We start from the raw sequence: 19,675 nt of genomic DNA, 5'->3' as shown, positions 1-19,675 counted from the left end.
ATGGTCAGGTCTTTCTGAAGTTCTAGAGTCACTTCTTCCAATATGGTGTTTATGGTGTTTGTTGCTACCTCATTAATTAAGGATGGGTTATGTGGAACGGCAGCATATAGCAGGGTGAAATGGGAATGGAAAGCTCGATCAGTGGACCATTGCATAGTACACCGCCGTCCTTCCACGTCGGTGAGGTTGTGTATGACAGCTCAACGACGAAACCGGCGTTCTGTGAGGAGATGATACACCCACGGTGTTTCATAAGACATATAGTCATGGGTGCAGGACCAAACAGTGGTCCCTTCCAACTGTCGAAGATGAGTGAAGTGACCGCACTATTACCTGACACACGGGAGAGAATGTCAATGAATTATAGACACATAGGATTGCATAATAAAAGTCTGCAGTGATCATATGCCAGCCCCTGACTTTTTTGCCCTAGCCCATCAATACCCTGAGTACAGCCAGTTTCGCAGAGGATAGCCACGAGGATAGGATGGATTTGTAGCTGGGGCAATGTTAACGACAGAGGGCCCATGCGTCCTGAATGATCCAACCGCAGTCGGAGGCAGTAAGGCGGGCAACGTTTAAATTCCACAGGCCATGGGAGCGCCACACCTGTTGATGGACGAGGGCGAAATCGCAGATGTAGACATCGAAAGCCAGCAGCCAAACTTCAGCATGTCACGTGTCACCAGCAAGGGAGCATGTGAGGTAGATACGGTCGAGGCGACTGGACGAGTGCGCCATATAGTATGTGAAACCTGCATGGAGCCATGAACCACCGTTCATGTGTCAATAAGCTAAAGTTGATCGATGATGACAGAGAGGGTCGCACACAGGGAATGTCGTGGGAGTTGACCATGTGGAGTTGTAGTCCCCGCCGAGGACCAGATCATGCAGAGGCGTTACCACTGCACTAACGATGTGCCTTGTGCGACATTTGCTGGAGCCAGATGGTGTATATATATTTTGGATGTGGACGCTAAAGAGTGTGATGGCCATACCCCTAGCATTAGGAGGGTACACTACATCTTCAGTGGGGAGCCATTCACGGAGGAAGATGGCCACTCCGCGGCCATTGTCAGAGGCATGGGAGATGTGAGCCGTTTAGTCGGTGGGAGCGCAGAAATCAGCGGTAATCGCTTCTTGGAGGAGAGCAATGTTGATATCAGCAGCGCACATAGCGTCTCTGAACATTTCCAGTAAGTGGAGCCTGAGTGGTGGCCAGGTTCTTTGCCATGATGTGGTATGTTGTGGATGTGCTCCCCCTATTGGCACGGAGGGTCCTGCAGAAATGTCCAGCTGGCGTGAACCATCCAGTGCAGCCACTGTGGCCATGATGATTTGGTAGAAGCTCAGTCGGGCGCCACAATGGGGCACTCCCCAGAAGGTGGGCCAGCAACTTGATCTGCTCTGTCGTCGACATCGTCAGCCCAGAAGATCAAATCTGGTGGCGGGTAACCATCATGCCCATCGAGAGCGTAGAGTGGTAATGCTGCCACAGCGGCATCCAAAGAACCTCGTCCCATGGGATCCGTCAGTGCCGCACAGTGTAGCAGACAGTGGAAAGTACACTCCACAGATCGGACTTCGGGAGCGGCCACCTTTGTCGAAGGCAGATCGCTATCTTATGTCTGGTGCACCAGCCATGGTGCCATATGAAGGAGTGTGTCGTCAGAGGGCCTTCGACTTCGTTTATTCCGTTTTCGTGGCTACAGCTGCTTTTGAAGGTACTGTTCTGTGTCGGAATAAGGCCGTCCATCGTCTGACGTTGTGCCCGTCTGGGGAAAAGCAGAGACAGGCACCACACTCGGTTCGACGTCCATCACGTCGGCCGCTTTTGAAAGCACTGTTCAGTGTCGGAATAAGGCCGTCTATGGTCCGACGTAGTGCCCGTCTAGGGAAAGGCAGAGATAGGCACCACACTCGGCTCGATGTCCATCACGTCGGGCTTGCTGTCCATCGAGCTCTGGGGAGCTGTTGGTCTCGTTGCTGCCATAGGAGATGGTGCAGGTGAGGTCTCGTCCACACCGTCATTCCCGAGGGGGGAGTGCTGCCAGGAGACTGGCACATCCTGAAGTGACGCACCCAGGTTGTGCACGGCCAAAGCGTAGGTGTCTGGTAAAAAGTGACCGTCATTGTTGGAGCTGAGACGCCTGTCGGAATTTGGAGCGTACGACGACGGAGAGAATCGGACCTAACATGGCCCTTTTGCGCACATCCTGCACACTTCCTCGGCTGTCCATCACACCTGACTGTGGCTCACAGATCACCTATCAGCAGATGGGAAAGTACGTATTTGGACAGTTCGATTTTGACGTGTCGGACACCATTAACACATGTTATGTCGTGTACATCTGCCGTTTTTCCGCGACGTGGCTCGGAAGGCATCAACGGCATCTTGCGGCACCTCGAAAGGGTACTTAAACACTCAAATTGTTTCAGAGTCAGAAACTAGCGTGGACTTCCTTCACCTACCCAGTATGTCCGTCAAAATGTTTGAACTTTAGTCAGCGTGCATGTTGTCGAACTACGTCAGCGCATGCTGCCTCGGTCGTCATTTTAATTTAGATGATGCCGCCGGTAATAGAGAAGTGAATACCTAGCACTTCTTGAAAGCCTAGGCGAAGATCTTCGCGAATGAGCTGTTCAGTTTCATAAGTGTTCGTCGTGCATGTTTGGCTTGGAATATAACTTCAGGTGTCGCACGGCTAAGGTTGGCAAGTGGTGGTTTTGTTTGTTTTATGTTCATTGTTTTTATTCACGGAATTAGGATACCAATATCACGGATGTAGCAATCTTGTCAAACATTTAGGTTTCATTGTCACATAATTCATTTCTGCTCCTTCTCATTATATTTGTAAAATATAAAAATATTCAGTCAAATAAAAAAATGTTCTAAAATGTGCATTACGTCTTCCTGCGTTGTTATTTAAACGACCTTTTTCCATTTGTGAAAATTGTGCAACACTAGTCAAAAAATATCACTGAATTCAAACTCCTGCGCGAGTCACCAACAGCCAAAACTGGGTAGTGACCTCACCAGTTATTGGCCGAATTGCTTTTAATTTAAAATCATGTTTCAGCGTTCTGGAAAAGGAATGTTTCTGCCATCAGCTTGAGGGTTAAAATTTCAGAAGCAGTTCGCTTACTCGAAAAAGAATACATCCACAAAACTCTGTTTCTCTTTTGCTTTATTTTTCGTTTTGGAATGCACATGCAGGAAGGCTGCGCCCACTTCCAAATGGTTCAAATGGCTCTAAGCACTAACACTGAGGTCATCAGTCCCCTAGACTTAGAACTACTTAAAGCTGACTAACCTAAGGACATCACAACACATCCATGTCCGAGGTAGGATTCGAATCAGCAACCGTAGTAGCTGCGTGGTTCCGGACTGAAGTGCCTAGAACCGCATGGCCACAGCGGCCGGCCCACTTCCAAAATACAGTGTTCACCATGAGGATAAACCTATTGTGAACTTTACACCATGTATTCCACTGCGTTTTCCGGAATCTTATTGGATTTCGTTTCACGTAGCGCCGAAGCCAAGCTGTCTCGACTTCAGTCAACTACGATAATACGATTTCGTTTTATGCTGTGCGCGACGCGTACGTCGACTGAACGACAAAACGAGACAACAGCTTTACCTGCACATTTAATTCGGACAGCACTCGCTAGCCAGTTGGTCAAAACAACCTGCGGTGATGTGAGCAGCTGTAATTAAGAGTAAAAAGAGACGAGCAGACAAACAATATAGTTTTGAATCTCATTTAATTTTTAAGTAGAATGAAATAGTATTTGGCAAAACTCCAGTAATGCTGAAATCGTTGGGGACCAGACATAGTATTGTAATTAAAACATGGAGTGACGAAAATTCATAAGTTAGCCACAGGGTAAGTTCTGCAGCGCTATGTACGATTCAAATGCGTTTTGCAGGGACTCTTTCCATAAACGAATCCGAGTAATACATTTCAGTACTGGAACTGTCATCTGCTACGTTGATAATGAGTCGATCAACAACAGAATCCACGATTCCGTCCAAATGCATTTTCTCCTTTTCTATTATAATGTGCAGTTCTGTACCTGGCGAGCGTTCGGCAAAAACGTACGACAAAGCTTCCTGCATTAACTCCAGTACGTCTGACTGCTTATAGGTCTTGCTATTTGTCTCAACAAATCCCTTAATTTGGCTCCAGATCAGTGCTGTTTGGTTCATATTCCAGTGGTTCTCTGACAACTATAAAGATGCAGCAGTTGTACATTGAGCTCGAAGTCGTGAAAATTATTGTTTCCCATGTTTCTACGAAGCTTATTACTCTGGCTCGTGTAAGACCACGTATTGGTGTGAAACAGTCCATATAGGCCAAATAAAGAGTGTTTCATTTAATTTGTCATGATTTCCTAATTTAAACAACGTTTATTAAAATATTTTTTAAAATAACGATTGATAGGTATATATTTGCAATGAAAACTGGAATGTTACTGCACTATGTAATTATAACGGGAAGACGTGCATTTTTCATAGAAAACGGTGATTATATGGGTTTGAACTATCATATACACTACTGGCCATTAAAATTGGTACACCACCAACATGACGTGCTACAGACGCGAAATTTAACCTACAGGGAGAAGATGCTGTGATATGCAAATGATTAGCTTTTCAGAGTATCATACAAGGTTGGTACCGGTGGCGACCCTTCAATGTGCTGACATAAGGAAAGTTTCCAACCGATTTACCATACACAAACAGCAGTTGACCGGCGTTGCCTGGTGAAACGTTGTTGTGTTGCCTCGTGCAAGAAGGAGAAATAAATACCATCGCGTTTCAGACTTTGATAAAGGTTGGATTGTATCCTATCGCGATTGCGGTTTATCGTATCGCGACATTTGTACTCGAGTTGGTCGAGAACCAATGACTGTTAGCAGAATATTGAATCGGTGGGTTCAGAACGGTAATAAGGAACCACGTGCTCGATCCCAACGGCCTCGGATCACTAGCAGTTGAGATGACAGGCATTTTATCCCCATGACTGTAACGGAGCGTGCAGCCACGTCTCGATCCCTGAGTCAACAGATGGGGACGTTTGCAAGACAACAATCATCTGCACGAACAGTTGGACGACATTTGCAGCAACATGGACTATCAGCTCTGAGAGCATGGCTGCGGCTATCCTTGACGCTGCATCACAGACAGGAGCGCCTGCGATAGTGTACTCAACGACGAACCTGGGTGCACGAATGGCAAAACGTCATTTTTTCAAATGAATCCAGGTTCTGTTTACAGCATCATGATGGTCGCATCCGTGTTTGGCCTCATTGCCGTGAACGCACATTGGAAGCATGTATTACTGGCGTATCACCCGGGTTGATGGTATAGGGTGCCATTGGTTACACGTCTCGGTCACCTCTTGTTCGCACTGACGGCACTTTGAACAGTGGACGCTACATTTCAGATGTGTTACAACCCGTGGCTCTACCCTTCTTCGATCCCTCCGAAACCCTACTTTTCAGCAGCATAATGCACGACCGCATGTTGCAGGTTCTGTACGGGCCATTCTGAATACAGAAAATGTTCGTCTGCTGCCCTGGCCAGCACATTCTCCAGATCTCTCACCAATTGAAAACGTCTGGTCAATGGTGGCCGAGCAACTGGCTCGTCACAATACGCCAGTCGCTACTCTTGATGAACTGTGGTATCGTGTTGAAGCTGCATGGGCAGCTGTGCCTGTACACGCCATCCAAGCTCTGTCTGACTCAATGCCCAAGCGTATCAAGGCCGTTATTACGGCCAGAGGTGGTTGTTCTGGGTACTGATTTCTCTGGATATATGCACCCAAATTGCGTGAAAATGTAATTACATGTCAGTTCTAGTATAATATATTTGTCCAATGAATACCCGTTTATCATCTGCATTTCTTCTTAGTGTAACAAATTTTAATGGCCAGTAGTGTATATATTTGTAATGAAAACTGAAATATGTAATTATAAACAGGAAGACGTGCATTTTTCCTAGAAAACGGTGATTATATGCGTTTGAACTATCATATATTTGGCGAATTTTACATTTAAAAGACGTACCCGTTCCAAATTGCAGAAAAAGAGAGGCAAGCGAGATTTCAATTAGCGATCCAAGGACTATCAGATTACAATGCTACAACGCTACCATGCATCCTATTGCCAAATCTACCTCAACTTTAGAAAATAAAGTTCTCCGAATATATCAAACCTGATTTTTTTCTGTAAACTTCTGAAAAACATCGAGACACTCTCTTTCCTGTCACTTCTTAATGGTGTAGCTAAGTCGGAAATTAGATTTTTTTACGGGATTCCTATTATTCACGGTACACGCGTGAAATGGTCGTAGGCGAAAATCTCCGCTTCATCGCTACCTCAGAGACTATAACACCACGTTCAAACTCACTTGATTACTGCCACTCTAGCAGCAGTAAAAGACCAAATGACTGCTCCAGACACTTGTCGTATTTAGGCGTTGCCGACCGCATCGCCGATTTCTGCTTATTTACATACACTATGTGATCAAAAGTGTCCGGCCACCCCCAAAAACATACTTTTCCATATCAGGTGCATTGTGCTGCCACCTTCTACCAGGTACTCCATATCAGGTGATTAGGGGTCATTCGTGTCATACGTATGTGAGATTTCCACACTCCTAAACATCTCTAGGTCCATTGTTTCCTATGTGATAGTGAAGTGGAAACGTGAAGAGACACTTACAGTACAAAACCATACAGGCCGACCGCGTCTGTTGACTGCCATAGACTGGCGACAGTTGAAGAGGGTCGTAATGTGTAACAGGCAGACATCTATCCAGACCATCACACAGGAATTCCAAACTGCAACAGGATCCACTGCAAATACTATGACAGTTAGACGGGATGTGAAAAACCTTGGATACTTGGATTTCATGGACGAGCGGCGGCTCATAAGCGGACGCCCGGTGAACGTCACCTGTCGTCGCGTGTAGTGCCAACAGTAAAATTGGGAGGCGGTGGTGTTATGGTGTGGTCGTGTTTTTCATGGAGGGGGCTTGCACCCCTGGTTGTTTTGCGTGACACTATCACGGCACAGGCCTACATTGATGTTTTAAGCACCTTCTTGCTTCCCAGTATTGAAGAGCAATTCGGGGATGGCGATTGGACCTTTCAATACGATCGTGCACCTGTTCATAATGCACGGCCTGTGGCGGAGTGGTTACACGACAATAGGATCCCTATAATGGACTGTCCCGCACAGAGTCCTGACCTGAATCCCACAGAACACCTTTGGGACGTTTTTGGAACACCGACTTCGTGCCAGGCGTCACCTACTGACATCGATACCTCTCCTCAGTGCAGCTCTCCGTGACGACTGAGCTGCCGTTACCCAAGAAACCTTGCAGCACCTAATTGAACGTATGCCTACGAGAGTGGAAGCTGTCATCAAGGCTAAGAGTGGGCCAACACCGTATTGAATTTCAGCATTACCGATGGATGGCGCAACGAACTTGTAATTATTTTTCAGCCAGGTGTCCAGATACTTTTGATCACATAGTGTATCTCTGTACGAGTATTTGAATACGCATGTCTATACAAGTTTCTTTGACGCTTCAGTGTATAAGTTATCAATAATTACTTTCTCTCAAAAAATGGTCCAAATGGTTCTGAGCACTATAGGACTTAACTTCTGAGGTCATCAGTCCCCTAGAACTTAGAAGAACTTAAACCTAACTAACCTAAGGACATCACAAACATCCATGCCCGAGGCAGGATTCGAACCTGCGACCGTAGCGGTCGCGCGGTACTTTTTCTCAATTAGTGGTGGAGGTTACACGTTCCTCACATGGTCCACCCTCTACACACATATGTTGTGCTTTGTCCCGTACATAGCTGATGATAAAAGTGAAATATATAAGTCATAAATGCTAAATATGTAAAGAAAATGTCTTCTCCAAGTTGTAGACTGTAGTCCAGAAAATGCTTCATTACTCGCTTCGAAACAGAGAGACGAATTAACTGACAGCACGATACAACAGTAACGACATAAGGGCTGCTACAGTGCTGTACACAGAATTATTATTATTACTATTACTATTACTACTAGTGGCTGTGGACGGAAACACAAAGCATTAGCAGCCCGAAGTCTTCATATTTCTGCCAGTTCAGAAGTAAGGAATGCAGCAGTCAAATGGTTTAGAACAGTGAGTATAGCGCGTACATTTAACTTGGTAGATTTTAAATGGAGTTGCAGTGTGCAAGTACCACCATGGAGAGGATTAATGCAAGGGTTTTGTAACAAGTATGTACCCTCACTGTAGACAGCTTTCTTATTCGAGAAGGAATTGTGGATAGCACTTGCGATACAACACGAAGTCCTTCGTCATATCATCTTTCATTATTTTAAAAATAAATGCGCTGCAAGGAGAGTTCAGTTAGGTGCTAAAGTCGGTGATTATGTGGGGGAGGGGTGAGCAAATGGTTCAAATGGCTCTGAGCACTATGGGACTTAAAAACTTCTGAGGTCATCACTCCCAGCCGGCAGCGGTGGCCGAGCGGTTCTAGGCGCTTCAGTCTGGAACCACGAGGCTGCTACGGTCGCAGGTTCGGATCCTGCCTCGGGCATTGATGAGTGTGATGTCCTTAGGTTAGTTAGGTTTAAGTAGTTCTAAGTCTAAGGGACTGATGCCCCAGGCAGGATTCGAACCTGCCACAGTAGCGGTCGCGCGGTTCCAGACTGTAGCGCCTAGAACCGCTCGGCCATGAGCAACAGACAGGGGGGGGGGGGGGGGGGGGGTAATAGCTATAATAGCTAACGGCACTCAGGATTGGCGATTTAAGAAGGGTTAGAAACCCCTGATGTAGGCGACGTAGCAAGCGCTTGCTTTGGAGACAGAGCACGGAGACCGCACCGTTGTCCGGAATGCGAGACAAAGCGGAGATCTCAGGGCAGCGGTCAGGCGCCGCTGGCTTGTATGGGCAGTAATCCGGAGATAAGTGACACTGCCTGCGGTGCTGGAGGGATTGGGAGGGGGAGGGGGGAGAAGGAGTGGGGGCGGAGAAGTAGGAAGCGCAGAGCGCGAGCGCTGACCGAGCAAGTGGCTGTGTGTGGCTGGTGGCGCGTCGGTGCGTGAGCGTCGCCGCTGCGAGCGTGACACGCGCTAAGTGGAGGGAGTGGCCGGCCAGTCGCCCGCCAGCTGTCAGCCATGCCGGTCGCCTCCGCCAGGGACTTCTGGAGGCGTTTCGATCAGCGGCCAACCGCCCCCGGAGACCCTCCGTCGCCCGTGTGGTCCTCGATATACTGCACCAGTGAGTACCGACACTGCCCTCCTCCACTCTCTGCACGGTGATTATTCGACAATAATGACAAAAACATTGGGTGCGCCACCAGGTGGCGTATTATCATCCCTGACGTACATTAAACTCAGTCGCTCAGTGACCACACTACCACCATACATAGTAGACAGGTCCAAGACCGTACCCAGCAACGGACGTAAAGTCGTCAACATATGGACCGTGCACCCGAAAGACAATGTTGAGGGTGCCTAGTTCCTGAGGTCACAGCGTGGAGAAAGGACATCGTCGAACCTTTCCGAGCGTACAGAGTAATACAAAGCACGACACATGTTCTGTACGTCAGATTTGGACGTAGACCAACGGGAGGGAAGAGTGCGAGCTACGTCGCATGCACGCCTTCCCCTTTCAGTAGAGAGACTGGAGACGTTCAGCCCATTTTTGGTTGGTTTTGTATTATAACTTACGTCCGATGAATACAGGGTGTTCGGAAATTCTATTAAAAATTTCTGAGACTTGTAGAGGGGAATGAGTACGTAATATTTGAATAGTAATCAGTGTCCGGAAACGTCATCCAACGACGCTACAGAGCTTTAAAGTTACAGGTGTCGCCGGTCGCAGTGGCCGAGGCGCTACAGTCTGGAACCGCGACACCGCTACGGTCGCAGGTTCGAATGCTGCCTTGGGCATGGATGTGTGTGATGTCCTTAGGTTAGATAGGTTTAAGCAGTTCTAAATTCTAGGGGACTGATGACCTCAGATGTTAATTCCCATAGTGTTCAGAGCCATTATAACAATTTTATAGGTGTCGGCACTTGTAAATGTATGAACATACGGAGTGATTCTGTGATGGTGTTACAAAATTTCAAGGGTGATGGAGAAGTGCCAACGTACCAATTTGAAATAAGATTGTTGTGATTCTTGAGTGTCTCCCGGCGTATTTGATAATCAAAATATCCACGGGTGTGCCCGTTGGACACTAGAGACCTGCAGTATACCTGTGGATATTTTGATTATGAAATAAGATTGTTGGGTTGGGTGGATTTTGGAGAGGAGACCAAACAGCGAGGTCATCTTTCTCTTCGGATCGAGGAAAGATGCGAAAGGAAGTCGGCCGTGCCCTTTCAAAGGAACCATCCCGGCATGTTCCTGAAGCGATTCAGGGAGTCACGGAAAATCTAAATCAGGATGGTTGGACGCGAGATTGAACCGTCGTCCTCCCGAATGCGGGTCCAGTGTGATGCCCACTGCGCCACTTCGCTAAGTCAATTTGAAATTAGAGTTCCTGAGCCAGATACGAACTAGTCGAAAGTTATTAACGAAAACCGTTTTAACACCTCTGATACTGAAGTACATTTACCGGTACTGTTATTACTAGGATTCCAGGGTAAGCAACTTCCAGAGGTAGTAGTACGGAACAAAATAAGAAATAATTGTCTAGTAAATACAGTCTCTTAAGTCCATACTTTAAGAGCTATGAGCTTTTGTTCAATAGAGGAGAGGTATGTCATACTAGCGGGGATGAACAAGTGCTCATAGTTCCGCAGATAAGCCTTTTAGAACGCATGTTTTTGAGAAATTTTTCTCTCACTACTCTGAAAGTTGCGTATCCTACAATATTAGCATCAACAGTATCGGTACATGTATTGTGCTCTCAGAGGTACCAGAATGATTTTCACTTGTATCTTTCCACACGTTCCTTTCCAGAACAGTGACCCTTACCTCAAATTGACACGTTTATCCCTCTCCATCATCCTTGAAAGTTTGACAACATCACGTAATCACCCAGCGCCTGTAACTTTTAAGGTCTGTAGCGTCATTGGATGACGTTTCCGGGCACGGGTTCCTATTCAATATACTACGTATTTACTCCCTCTACGAGCCCTAGATGTTTGAAACGGGTATTTCCGAACACACTGTAAGTGCCGTTTCAATGCACCAGCAAAATGATCACTAGAAAACCCGTTGTTTATCTGTAGCATTTGTTGTGAAAAATGACGGGAAACAACATATTGATGGTTAAACAATTTTCGAATTTTAACTCGTGTGTTATGAAAGTATTTCACACAAAGGCACGGTGAAGATCTAGCAAAGACACATTTTTTCTTGGTGTGATTTGTTATAATTACACGTCAGTTAATGAAAGACCAACCAATGAAGCCTTGAGAAGATAGTAACATACAAGACAACGTCAGCTTTTATAGAAGTGTGCGCTCTCTCTCCCAGGAATGTGTGTTGGACAGGCTTACCTACAAGAGAGCTTACACTACCTGCACTAATATATTTTGTACTCTCCTTGTTTAGCGTTTGCATTTTTCACATTTTCTTAAGATTCTACTACTGAGCAGAAAGAGTTATCGAATAAAGGCAGCACTAGGGTTTTACAAGAAAGTGAGAAAGATGAAATACTTTTTATCTTATGTGGAAGACTATTGTAAATTTGTGTAGCCCTATTTGTAATGGAATTTTCTGTGCTGCTGTCTTTATTGACTATTTATGGGAATTTCGTTTTTGCGTATTCATAGATACTGATATTTTTATTTATGTATACTACAGACAGAACAACACGACTCGCATATGGAGAAGGAAGAAAATTTGTGTTTTAATAGTGCCGTCCAATTCGTAAACAAACAGTGCGATTTGTGAGTCGGATACAGATGACAACTGCCGCTGGGGCGCGCTGTGGATCCCGTGTACAGGTGTACCGTATGCACAAGTTGCGAACATTTAGCGTGCACGTTGAACTCAGCACACTCAATGTTGACGTTCGAATGCGCGGTCCGCGTGCCGACGGCTTGAGGGTGGGAAGGGGGTGGAAAGAGGGGACACTTTGCGGTAAATTGCGAATGAGATTTCAAGACACTAATAATCAGAGCGTACCGAAACCGAACTGAATTGTCTGGTGCTGTAGAATTAGAGTTTGGTTTGCAAGATTTATTTGTGGGGATAGGGGTGAGAGAGAGGGAGAGGATTTAGCTGCTTCCCCTGCCCCTCATTGCGTATGCTCTTATCAGGTCCGAAAGACTGCTATCAGTCTACGAATATTGTTTCATTGTGTCACATCGTGATAAGGTTCCTACTTCCAATCTACGCAAGGCAGATGCTGAGACAAACGATCACGTAAAACAAGACTCAAATAAAATCGCTCGCCGGCCGGTGTGGCCGTGCGGTTCTAGGCGCTTCAGTCTGGAACCGCGTGACCGCTACGGTCGCAGGTTCGAATCCTGCCTCGGGCATGGATGTGTGTGATGTCCCTAGGTTAGTTAGGTTTAAGTAGTTCTAAGTTCTAGGGGACTGATGACCACATATGTTAAGTCCCATAGTGCTCAGAGCCATTTGAACCATACAATCGCTCAATAGACGAGAGATATCTCGGTCTGACGACGTACTTGCACGACAGTACAGAGATTATGTGGAAGATCTAAGCAGCAGTTTACTGTAGGACGCTGAAGAAACGGAAGGTTCCAAGCAGTGCTGCACACGGTGCAAGTAATTTCGTTATCAGGAAGAGACATCGGGAACATGCACATAATTATAGGCCCTTATCCCTTCCGTTAATATGTTATAGCATATTAAGTTCTCTAGAATACAGGCCGGTTATAATTAAACTTTCGCTACTTGTGCCATTGTAGACAGAAAACTATTTGCTTGTCGGTACCTAACTTAATAAGATGTGCAAATTGTGATCTGCAGGATTTGCGTGAGATTTGTGCTAGTGTCATGACTCGCCCTCGTGCACCGGTACTGGTATGGCGACAGACTCGAACTCCGAGAACCAAGAACATGCAGCGTGAACGGCACACTTTACAGTGATCTACTTCTCTGCGGGAGAGAGGTGCTTAGGACTCAACTGTTCTGACACACGATGGACCAGCACTTCACATTTATCGAGAATTCACCGTGTTACTCCGTAACACATTTGGAGGAAAGCGAATCATTGACCGATCGGCTCAAACTGATTGGCCACCGAGAACACCAGATTAAAACCTGTGTAATTTATGACTGTGGGGTTGCCTGAAGAACAGGTTTATCAACGGGACACTAAAACACGCTGGAGGTTGGAGGTAAGCATGGTGAGGGAGGTAGTCAACATCCCACCTGACATGTTTCGCGCAGCAGTAGATCAATCTCTAGTACGGTTCAAGGCTATCTTGGATGCCAATGGTATTGAGCAACGTTTGTAACCTGGAACATAAACATGGCACGCAATTAACCAATGTTAACCTCTCACGTAGAAATTAAAATGTGTTTCTTTCAATGGTTCATTCGTTACTTGTCTTCTGCACGTTCTTAAAAATTTTTCCACGAAGTTTAGTTGCCCTATGGTCATTCGTTTTTCCTGGGGATCCTGTTAACCGAAAATCTTCTCTTTAGGAATCATCAAAAAAACCACAAACAGGTTTCGTGAAACAGCTCTGTGTTCCTCCATAAGATTCGGAGGGCCACAAATAAAATCGTTTAGGTTAATGCAGTGTTCCTTCAGTTTTATAAGGCATTTGATACAGTTTCGCACACTCACTGTGTGAAGAAGAACACGTAAATTAGTATAATGTTTGTAACTCGATTTACGACTTCTTAGCAGACAGATCCCAACGCGTCATTCTTAAAGGGGTGAGATCGCCAGAAGAAAAACTGGACATGGCTGTTATATAGCGCCGTTACTGTTGACAGCTTATATAAATGGTCTGGCGGATAACGCCAGAAGCCCCCTGAGGCTGTTCGCAGATGACTCCGATGTATAACGGAAAGTTGCAAGGCCAAGAAACTGTAGCATCATGCAGGGAGCCTTAAAACGAAGCAACGCTGTCTCGGAGGCTGCCAATTTAGCCTCGTAGTAAATAAATATGACCTATTATGTATAAATAGGCGGAAAGACTCACTACAAATCGATTACACAGTTGTTGTTATTGTTCTCTTCTGTCTGATACAAAATATTCTGTAGTCGGGGCATCAGCAGCTGCAGCAGTACATTTTACAGCAAGAACACCACAGAAAGCCGTATCTTCAACCAATTTTATTAAGATACTATTAATTTCGTGGCTTATAACTACATCACCAGGTGCATATCTCAGCAACAAGAAATAAGTAATGACAGAGGTTGAACACCTATACCTAAAGTAATACCAGAGCCATATGCGTCTAATTATGAAAATAGATAAAAACAAATATACTTACAAAAATGAAAATTTCGTAAAGAACATGGCGGAGAATATGGAAGACACAGCCTTTATAGTTAAAACCTTAATTTCTATAGGGCGGAAAGTCAGTGAATAAAATCTGGGCGACGAAAAATATCTCCTACCATGTAACAAGAACGTGCCTATAACCAAAGAACCAAAGTGAGACATTGAACCAAAAGCAACATATCGTCGAGGCAAGAAGAAGCAGGCTGTGTTGCGCTGACTCTCTGATAAGGAATTTGCTTCTTACCTCGATGATACATTGATTTTGTTCCAGCGTCTGACTTTCGCTCTTTGATTATAGCTGCGTCCTTGTTATGTGAGCCGGTTGCGGTGGCCCAACTGTTCTACGCGCTTCAGTCCGGAACCGCGCGAATACCACTGTCGCAAGTTCGAATCCTGCCTCAGGCATGGATGTGGGTGATGTCCTTAGGTTAGTTAGGTTTCAGTAGTTCTAAGTTCTAGGGGACTGATGACCTCAGATGTTAAGCCCGATAGTGCTCAGAGCCATTTGAACCATTTTTTTCTTGTTACGTGGCATGGGATACTTTCCGCCGCCCAACGTTTTATTCGATTATCCACCCTAAGGATATTATGACTTAGGTATGAAGTTTGGGCCTCTTATATTTTCCGCCACGTTGTTTACCATGTTTTAATTTTTGTAAATATGTTTGTTTCTAGCTGTTTTCGTAATTAGGTGCTTTTGGCTCTGGTATTACTTTGATGTACAGGGGTTTCTGTCTCTATCACTGTTTATTTTTTGTTGTTTAGATATGTACCTGATGAAGTGGCTATAAGCCAAGAAACCGACAGCGCTTTAATGACATTGGTGCAAGATACAGCTGTTTGCGGAATTCTTGGCATAAAATGTAAACTGATACAATTCTCGATCCCATAGGTAGACGTGCATATCCTCGGCAAATATAATGACTCCAGTTTCCCCTTGCTTTCTGCTGTTCGCAGTACGAATTTAGGCCTAACAAAGCCCAGACTGGCTAACGTAATAAGGCCAGATCAGGACATCATCCAGACTACTGGCCCTACTGAAACGACCTGCTGCCGCTCTTCAAGAGCTATGTTTGTGTTGCTTCTCAGCACGTGTGGTTGAGCCTGCGGCATAATAATGTGTGGCGTTGAGGCATGCAAGGCACCCTGACGCGGCAAAATACACTACTAGCCATTAAAATTGCTACATCAAGAAGAAATGCAGATAATAAACGGGTATTCATTGGACAAAAATATTTTACTAGAACTGACATGTGATTACATTTTCACGCAATGTGGGTGCATAGATCCTGAGAAATTAGTACCCATAACAACCAACTCTGGCCGTATTAACTGCCTTGATACGCCTGGGTATTGAGTCAAACAGAGCTTGGATGGCGTGTACAGGTACAGCTGCCTATGCAGCTTCAACACGATACCACAATTCATCGAGACTAGTGACTGGCGTATTGTGACGAGCCAGTTGTTCGGCCACCACTGACCAGACGTTCTCAATTGGTGAGAGATCTGGAGAATGTGCTGGACAGGACAGCAGTCGAACATTTTCTGTATCTAGAAAGCCCCGCACAGGGCCTGCAACATGCGGTCATGCATTATCCTGCTGAAATGTAGGGTTTCGCAGGGATCAAATGAAAGGTAGAGCCACGGGTCGTAACACATCTGAAATGTAGCGTCCACTGTTCAAAGTGCCGTCAGTGTGAACAAGAGGTGACCGAGACGTGTAACCAATGGCACCCCTACCATCAACCCGGGTGATACGCCTGTATGGCAATTGGATCTCGACCAACGCGACCAGCAATGTCGCGATACGATAAACAGCCATCGCGATAGGCTACAATCCGACCTTTATCAAAGTCGGAAACGTGATGGTACGCATTTCTCCTCCTTCCACGAGGCATCACAACAACGTTTTACCAGACAACGCCGGACAACTACTGTTTGTGTACTAGAAATCGGTTGGAAACTTTCCTCATGTCAGCACGTTGTAGGTGTCGCCTCCGGCGCCAACCTTGTGTGAATGCTCTGAAATACACTCCTGGAAATGGAAAAAAGAACACATTGACACCGGTGTGTCAGACCCACCATACTTGCTCCGGACACTGCGAGAGGGCTGTACAAGCAATGATCACACGCACGGCACAGCGGACACACCAGGAACCGCGGTGTTGGCCGTCGAATGGCGCTACCTGCGCAGCATTTGTGCACCGCCGCCGTCAGTGTCAGCCAGTTTGCCGTGGCATACGGAGCTCCATCGCAGTCTTTAACACTGGTAGCATGCCGCGACAGCGTGGACGTGAACCGTATGTGCAGTTGACGGACTTTGAGCGAGGGCGTATAGTGGGCATGCGGGAGGCCGGCTGGACGTACCGCCGAATTGCTCAACACGTGGGGCGTGAGGTCTCCACAGTACATCGATGTTGTCGCCAGTGGTCGGCGGAAGGTGCACGTGTCCGTCGACCTGTGACCGGACAGCAGCGACGCACGGATGCACGCCAAGACCGTAGGATCCTACGCAGTGCCGTAGGGGACCGCACCGCCACTTCCCAGCAAATTAGGGACACTGTTGCTCCTGGGGTATCGGCGAGGACCATTCGCAACCGTCTCCATGAAGTTGGGCTACGGTCCCGCACACCGTTAGGCCGTATTCTGCTCACGCCCCAACATCGTGCAGCCCGCCTCCAGTGGTGTCGCGACAGGCGTGAATGGAGGGACGAATGGAGACGTGTCGTCTTCAGCGATGAGAGTCGCTTCTGCCTTGGTGCCAATGATGGTCGTATGCGTGTTTGGCACCGTGCAGGTGAGTGCCACAATCAGGACTGCATACGACCAAGGCACACAGGGCCAACACCCGGCATCATGGTGTGGGAAGCGATCTCCTACACTGGCCGTACACCTCTGATGATCGTCGAGGGGACACTGAATAGTGCACGGTACATCCAAACCGTCATCGAACCCATCGTTCTACCATTCCTAGACCGGCAAGAGAACTTGCTGTTCCAACAGGACAATGCACGTCCGCATGTATCCCGTGCCACCCAACGTGCTCTAGAAGGTGTAAGTCAACTACCCTGGCCAGCAAGATCTCCGGATCTGTCCCCCATTGAGCATGTTTGGGACTGGATGAAGCGTCGTCTCACGCGGTCTGCACGTCCAGCACGAACGCTGGTCCAACTGAGGCGCCAGGTGGAAATGGCATGGCAAGTCGTTCCACAGGACTACATCCAGCATTTCTACGATCGTCTCCATGGGAGAATAGCAGCCTGCATTGCTGCGAAAGGTGGATATACACTGTACTAGTGCCGACATTGTGCATGCTCTGTTGCCTGTGTCTATGTGCCTGTGGCAAGGAAACGGTTCTAGGCGCTTCAGTCCAGAAACTCGCTGCTACTATGGTCGCAGGCTCGATTCCTGCCTCGGGCATGGATGTGTTACAGACGTGATTATGTGCCTGTGGTTCTGTCAGTGTGATCATGTGATGTATCTGACCCCAGAAATGTGTCAATAAAGTTTCCCCTTCCTGGGACAATGAATTCACGGTGTTCTTATTTCAATTTCCAGGATTTTATATCACAGCATCTTCTTCCCGTCGGTTAAATTTCGCGTCTGTAGCACGTCATCTTTGTGGTGTAGCAATTATAATGGCCAGTAGTGTACATGTTTCGTGTCGAAGCGGTGATGCACTCTTGGTGATTAATCTCAGGAAAGAGTAACAATAAGCAGAATCCATCAGGAGAGACGTAACAAAGCGAGGTGAAGATGCCGAGCTGAAATTATTATTTCTTCTTCTTCGTGCTGGCCTGTAGCCCATATCTACAAGGGGTCGGCATGTTAATTATTGGATTTGTCAGTATTAGTGGTAGGGAAGTGGCCTCGTCGCCACCCCTGAGAATTGTGTACATTGTCTGTCATGGTCTAGGTTTATTCCATAATAAGGAATGCGGACGTTTTTCATAATGTTTGCGTATTGTATAACTGAGGCAGAACGTGAACGGTTTCTGCCCTTGTGGAACGTGGGAAACCACCAAAAACAACATCTAGGTTGCCCGATACATCGGCCCTCGACTTTAATTCACCGAGAGGATTCATCCGTAACCGACGAGTTCCCCGATTCCAGGAAGCAGCCTGCTAACCTGATGCTGGCTTCCGGGTGAGCCTGATGCTGAACTGGGATTCAATAGAAGAATCCCAAGGCAATTCCCAGTCATGAAAGAAGTGACATACATAACACTTATTCGACAGGTTGTTAAATGTTTCCCGGCAGTATGGAACCGAGTAGCATTAGCCTCTTGCCGTACCTTTTGGTCCGACAAAATACGTGCCCAAGCGACTGGCGAGGACGCGTGCGAAACTGGCCTGCGTGATGCAACACAAACCGACGTGCAGATACCTCTTGCGTAGCTACGTGGTTATTTATCTCATGTGTTTTGCTCTTGTGTATGTTAACACCTTTAAGTCTGTTGGCTTTCGTGGCTATTGTCATTGAAGTTGAATATTGTACTGAACACTCAATCAACAGTGGACACCATCAGATCCTGAAGATAACCCCATCGGATGGGTCGAAACGTCGATAGTTTAGAAGAAATGTGATACGGCCTAACAACCCAGATGCTTTTAACTTCACTAATTCAATTCTTGTTCTTTTGATACAATATTTCAAACAAGTAAATAATGCTTTGATATAAGTTATTGCCTTCGTGGCAGTTCACGTGTTGCTTCTTCAGAAGGAACGTATTAACACGACTCCTAAACGTGGACATTGTCAATCGAAAACGTAATTACAAGAAGAAATGCTCAATTACAAGAAGAAATGCTCCTTGAACGAATTTCTAATAGGAAAACACTTGCAATTCTAAAAATTAATAGTTCTACATGGCATAATAGTTTTGAAAGCATTGTGCCAGACATTGTATAACGACACTTTACACTCCGTGCATTCCACGTCCTTTCGCTTCGTACTTCATGTTTCATGGAAACTTTGCTCATCCTTGTTTTTTTCCACCTAGTGATGATTTTCCATGCTTTTCGTAGTCCGGCACTTGGTCACTTTTTCAACATTATTTGTTCTACATTTAAAAAAATGTTCAAATGTGTGAGAAATCTTATGGGACTTAACTGCTAAGGTCATCAGTCCCTAAGCTTACACACTACTTAACCTAAATTATTATTAAGGACAAACACACACACCCATGCCCGAGGGAGGACTCG

General features: G+C 46.2%; 1 protein-coding gene across 1 annotated transcript in view; it reads left to right on the top strand.

Moving 5' to 3' along the window:
• The first annotated feature begins 9,064 nt into the window (after positions 1–9,064).
• Positions 9,065–19,675, top strand: part of LOC126339239 (uncharacterized) — a 192,641-nt gene continuing 182,030 nt past the window's right edge. Inside the window, exon 1 of the transcript XR_007565102.1 lies at positions 9,065–9,299. The gene's annotated coding sequence lies outside the window, so the exon portion shown is untranslated. The remainder of the gene's footprint in view (positions 9,300–19,675) is intronic.

Source organism: Schistocerca gregaria, chromosome 1 (assembly GCF_023897955.1).
Source record: "Schistocerca gregaria isolate iqSchGreg1 chromosome 1, iqSchGreg1.2, whole genome shotgun sequence".
Classification (NCBI taxonomy): Eukaryota; Metazoa; Arthropoda; class Insecta; order Orthoptera; family Acrididae; genus Schistocerca; species Schistocerca gregaria.
This window is presented reverse-complemented; position numbering and strand designations above follow the sequence as displayed.